Below are 6366 nucleotides of genomic sequence, written 5' to 3'. Positions count from 1 at the left end.
TGCCCTAAGGGCGAATCGTGAGGAAAACAAATTTCCTGGTCTATGAAATGATCTTACTACATTTCTTTGCATTGATCAAAGAGATGACAATAGGTGAGTCTACCTCTGGTATCCTATACAACTTATTTCCCAAAGTAATAATCACACATCAAGTTTTAGACTCATATACAACATGTCGCTTCCACAAGTATGGTTTTCCTAATAATACATCACAAACATCAAGAGGGGAAACATCATACAATACCTCATCATTGAAGGGCTTGATGTTGTAGGGAAGGCGATACTTTTGGTTGACGCTGAGATCTTGTCCTTGGTGAAGCCACCCGATGATGTACGATTATGGATGTGTTTTAGTTAGTAGGCCTAAGCGTTTCATGACCTCTGCTGAAATGAGGTTCTTTTGGCTCTCGTTGTGGACAATGAACTACAGTAAAGAGCTCTTCACCCACATATGTGAGTGGAAGAGGCGTTACCCCTCCTCCGGATCTTTAGGCTCATTCTTCTAGATCTTGGTGGTGGTCGTGGTAGCACTGGGCTCCGCATTGATGATATGCTTCTTTTTATCATTCCCCTTTGTCAATTTATGAGTCAGAGTCAGAACACACGTCTGATTTGGAAGCCTTCAGCTCAGACACCATTGACTGCTTGGCCCAAAATTCACTCATGTTGTGAGTGGAGCTGTTATGGAAATCACACAATTTTCCCATGTACTTCTTTGTCTTCGAGGTGTTGTTCTCTACTTGCGACTTCGACAGGTTGTCCTGGGTCACCCCGCCTTGGATTTTCCCTTTGCTTTATGGCTTGGGGGTGCCTTTACCTTACTTTGGATTCGCATATCCAAAGTCTCACTTCTTTTGTTTAAACTTTCGCTCAATCTTGATAGCATATCGGTACGTCGTACCAAGCATGGAGATGTCTAGGAACTCCATCTCATCATGGATGTAACTATGTAGGCAGTCACAGTACCTGAATACAAAATGTCACTTACAATCCTTGATACACAACTCCATGCGAAGGGTATGGAAAACATTGGTAAATTCTGGCATGTCTTGGACCCTACCCTGTCGCAGAGTGATCCACTTTATGTATTTATCCTCATAGCTCCCAAGGGTAGTACTGCTCCTTGATGGTATCCGGGAATGAGCTCCAAGTGGGTGCAGCTGAAAATATTGAAGGCGTACTTTCATCCTTCTTCTCATGGTAGGTTTCCCACCAATATTTGACGTGGGGGGTCGCTTTCAGAAGGGAAAAAGTAATATTTTCTTGGATGGAAAAATCATGGATAGGAAAATATCCTTGTAGCAGATTTAACCATTTATCTATGACGTCCACATCTATCTAACCTTCAAATATGGGAATGTCAAAGTTGTACATTAAAGGGTTTGGTGCTTCCAGAGTATCTTCTAGAAGAAGATGTGTTTCTCCCTTGGGTAGTCATTGGAAGATCTGGGTAAAGTTTTCCATTATTACATTCCTCTCTTGCTTGAGGGATTCTTTGAGAAAGATTTTGAAAGGAGCTGTGACCCCCTCATATTTCTTCTCTTCCGCCATGGGAGGCCTTCGAGTTTGTGAGGTTGGTCTTACAAAGGTTCGACCAGTTTGAGCCCTAACTCCTTATATCCGGACCTCGTTGGGGACATGCAAAGAAAAACTGAGAAAGAGCATATTTCTCTGATACCATTGATCCAAAATTAAGTAGAAATGCAACAAATTACATATATAAACATAACGACAGAGATGCAACAGAAATAACACTTCATTTCATTAATATCAAATATTGAAATATGCTTACAAACAGAATGGAAATAAAACTAGCTTGGGTGATGGTAGCTTATCTCTAAGAAGAGAGGTGGTCGCTACATTCCTTTGAACTATGTTACAATGAGGCTTGAGGGCCTATTTATTATTGAAAAACAAAGGAAAACCCTAAACAAATAAAACCTTAGCTCCAAGAGATGGAACACCACCAGTTTGTGGGCCCCGTTGGGGTTAGTTGGGCAACCAACTTCATGGGGTCTTAACATGGTCATATTATATCTATTTGGCATGTATGATACCTTGTTGGAGAAATCCCTTCGAGTACTACAGGATTTGTGGCTGGCCCCTACCTATGGCTATGGGCCTACTACGGACGTCAGAATTAACAAAAAAAAAAATCGTCGTTTATGGGGTCAAAAATACTCTGAAAGGTCAGGACTCGAAAAACTGCTAAAAATAGTAAATACTACAATAAACAAGGAAACTGATGAAACTGACTCGAGATGTAGGTGGAATAGGTGAGTTGCCATCAATATCCACATGCATTATTTGTGGGGCTAGAGACAAAGTTTTGTTAGAAATATTGAGAGGGGTAACTGATCCAGGTGGATGTTGGTGGCCACTCACCTATCCCACTTGGACAACCATCACTATCTCTTTCAGTTTTTCAGTTTCCATAATTGTAACACAATTTACTATTTTCAGTAGTTTTTCAGGCCCTGAACTTCTGGAACCTTTTTGAGGCCCTAAACGATGCTTTTTGAGAAATCTGGTAGCAACATGCATCCATGGACCAATGTTTATCTTCCTAAAGTTGTAGTGCTCACATAGATCTTTCTAACAAGCTATTGTATGCATCAAATGAAGATCAGGTGCCAAAGTTACGACCCCGGGAACTTGGTGTACGAACTTACCCAAAACAGGGCCCACAATTTGGTGTTTCATCCTCTAAGTTTAGGTTTTGGGATGTTAAGAGTTTTCCATCATTTCTCAACAATAAATAGGCCTTCGAGCCTCATTGTAACATAGTTCAGAGGCATGTAGTCACCACATCTCTTCTCAAAGGTAAGCTAACATCGCCCTAGCTAGGTTATTTCCATTTCTGTTTGTAAGCATATTTCAGAATTTTACATTACTGAAATGAAGTATTATTTATGCTGCATCTCTATGTATATGGTTTTCTTTGTAATTTGTTGCATTCCTGTTTAAATCCGGATTAGTGGTATCAAAGTTGTCTACTTTTTATCTATTTTTCTTTGCATGTCCCCAACGAGGTCAGGATATAAGGAGTTAGGGCTTGAACTGGTTGAACCTTTGCAATACCAGCCTCGCAAATCCTAACGGCCTCCCATGGTGGATGAAAAGAAAGATGAGGGGGTAGGAGATCCTATCAAAATCTTGCTTGAAGAAGCCCTTGAGTGACAAAGGAACTTGATGATGGACAACTTTGCGCAGATCCTTCAGCGGCTACACAGAGGTGATGCATCGGCTTCCAACAACTACTCTAGAAGCACCACACCCTTTAAGGTACAAGTGAATTTTGAAATCCCCATCTTCGAGGGTCATATAGACGCGGATATCATAGATAAATGGTTAATCCCCATCTTTGAGTCGAGAAAAGATTGTTTTCACTCTTCTCAAAGCAGCCTGCCACGTCAAGGACTGGTGGGAAACCTACTACGAGTAGAAGGATGAAAGTACGGGCTCACTATTTTCAGCCGCACCCACTTGGAGTTCATTCTGGGATTCCATTAAGGAGTAGTATTACCCTCTCAAAAACAATGAGGACAAATACGTAAAGTGGACCACGCTGCAACAGGGAAGGAACCAAGATGTGCTGGAGTTCACAAACATTTTTCATACCCTTTGCACATAGTTGGGTATCAAGGACTCTGAGCTGCATTTGGTACTCAATTATCGTGATTGCCTACATAGGTACATCTAGGAAGAGACAGAGTTCCTGAAAATTTCCTTGCTCGGCACAGCGTACCAATACACTATCAAAATCGAGAAGAAGTTCAGACAGAAGAAGTGAGACTTTGGATCTACGAATCTGAAGACCAAACGACCAAGCCAAGGCGGGGTGACCCAAGACAACCCGTCAAAGCCACAAGATAAGAACAAAACCACAAAGTCAAAGAAGGACACATGAAAGTGGTGTGAGTTTCGTAAGAGCCCCACTAAAAACAAAAGTGAGTGTCGGACCAAGAAATTGTTGGTGGCCGAGTTGAAGGCTTCTGAATGAGATGCATGTTTTGACCCTAAGTCAGAACCCAACAAGGGGAATGGTAAAGGGAAGTAGATCATTGATGCGGAGCCCAACATCACTGTTGCCACCACCAAGATCCAAAAGAATGAGCTCGAAGATCCAGAAGAGGGCGAGCAACTTTTCCACTCATAGATGTGGGTGAAGGGTTCGCTGCTACAATTAACTATCGATAGTGGTAGCCAAAAGAACCTCATTTCAACAAAGGTTGTGAAGTGGTTGGGCCTACCGACTACACCACATTGGCAGTCGTACAATATCAGGTGGGTTGACCAAGGACAAGATCTCCAAGTTCGCCAGTAGTGTTGCCTTCCCTACAGCATCAAACCCTTCATAGTCGAGGTATTGTGTGATGTTGCACCTCTAGATGTTTGTGATGTACTATTTGGCCAGCCATATTTGTGGAGGTGAAATGTTGTGTATGAGTCAAGGCCTCGTGCTGTTATTATTACTTTGAGTAATTCATTATACAGGATACCGGAGGTAGCCCCACCTATTGCCACCTCTTTGATCTCTACTAAGAAATGGAGCAAGATCGTCTTCCAGACTATGAAATTAATTTTCTTTCTGGTTCACTCCCAAAGTATGGGGAAGACCATAGCCACATCCATGACCCTCGTGAAGGGTTCCTCCACACAGTAGCAGCAACAAAGGGATACAATCATGAGAGAACACAGGAACAACTTCTCCTCATCTACAAGGGTACCACCCAAGTTTTAGGTGGATGACAAAGTTTGTTTACATCTGCCGAAAGAACACCTTACAAGATCCCATTAGAACCTCTGACCACTCTGACATGGCCCTTACAACATTACAAGGGCTATGGGAAACAATGCTTTGGAGCATAGCATTCCTCCATTCCTTTGCTTGCACCGAGTGTTCAATGTGGAATGCTCTCTACCATGCTTCCCACCATTACTTGACACATCAGAGATTGGAGAACAACTCACCAAGGACCAAGTTCATCCGATGGAGAAACTCAATGCAATGGGGACCATTGCTTCCTAAGGGGGGAGGAATGATCCAGGTGGATTTTGGTGGCCACCCATCTATCCCACATGGACCCCCACAACTGTCTCTTTTAGTTTTTCAGTTTCTGTAATTGTAGCACAATTTACTATTTTTAGCAGTTTTTCGGGTCCTGAACCTTTGGAGCCATTTTCAGGCCCTAAACAAGGTTTTTTGGGAAACCTGGGAGCAACATGGGTCCATGGACCGATGTTTCTCTTTCCTAAGTTGTAATGCTCAGATATATATTTCTAAGGAGCTATTGTATGCGTTAGACGAAGATCGGGTGCCAAGGTTACGACCCCGAGAAGTTGATGTACCAACTTACCCAAAACGGGGCCCATAATTTGGCGTTTCATCTTCTAAGGTTAGGTTTTGGGATGTTAAGGGTTTTCCATTGTTTCTCAAGAATAAACAGGCCTTCGAGCCTCATTGTAACATAGTTCAGAGGCATGTAGCCGCCACATCTCTTCTAAGAGATAAGCTAACAACGCCCTAGCTAGGTTATTTCCATTTTTCTTTGTAAACATATTTCATAATTTTACATTAATGAAATGAAGTATTATTTCCACTGAATCTATGTGTATATGGTTTTCTCTATAATTTGTTGCATTCCTGTTTAAATCCGGATCAGTAAATCAATACTTTTATTTACTTAGTTTACTTAGTTTATACTTTTATTTACAATGCCAACTGAACCATCATTTAATTAACAACACATTACTCAATATATCTAAGCATAATTAGTAAACCATGACCAACTTTTTATCATAAAGGCATATGAACCATAAGAATGAAACACATCAACATATAGGAACATTGGATTTTAAGTGGAAAACCCAACTGGGAAAAACCACCGTTGTTGTTATCTTTGTTGTCTTCTTCTTATTATAAATAAAATAGTCTATTACATATTTCCTTACCATGGAATATTATTAGTGCACGAACTCCTACCTGCTAGCGGCTACCACTTCATTTTGTTTCTCCAGCTATCATTGGAAGGAAGCCACCACTCACTAATCAATTTGACCGACCACCATCAAAAGGAAGCTACCACTCCCTTACTGAAGGCTTCAACGCTCATACTTTCAAAATATTTCACACTAGATCTAATTTAATTGAACACAAATCCTGCAAGACATTTTTCATCTAATTTTCAAACTTGACCCACTTGTAACTTTCTACTCAATCACTAAATATTAATTTTTCCATACAATTTACTCTGCACAGCTAACAACAAAACTCTATCTGCAATAAATTAGCTAATGGAAACACATAGTTGCATACATCAACAATCAATTAAAGTCTCTTCTCACACCGTCCGCAATGAAATA

The sequence above is a fragment of the Pinus tabuliformis genome, chromosome 8, assembly GCF_031772625.1.
Source record: "Pinus tabuliformis cultivar Carrire ecotype Pingquan chromosome 8, CPIR1, whole genome shotgun sequence".
Taxonomy (NCBI): domain Eukaryota; kingdom Viridiplantae; phylum Streptophyta; class Pinopsida; order Pinales; family Pinaceae; genus Pinus; species Pinus tabuliformis.
The sequence above is the reverse complement of the archived record's forward strand: the minus strand, read 5'-3'. Positions refer to the sequence as shown.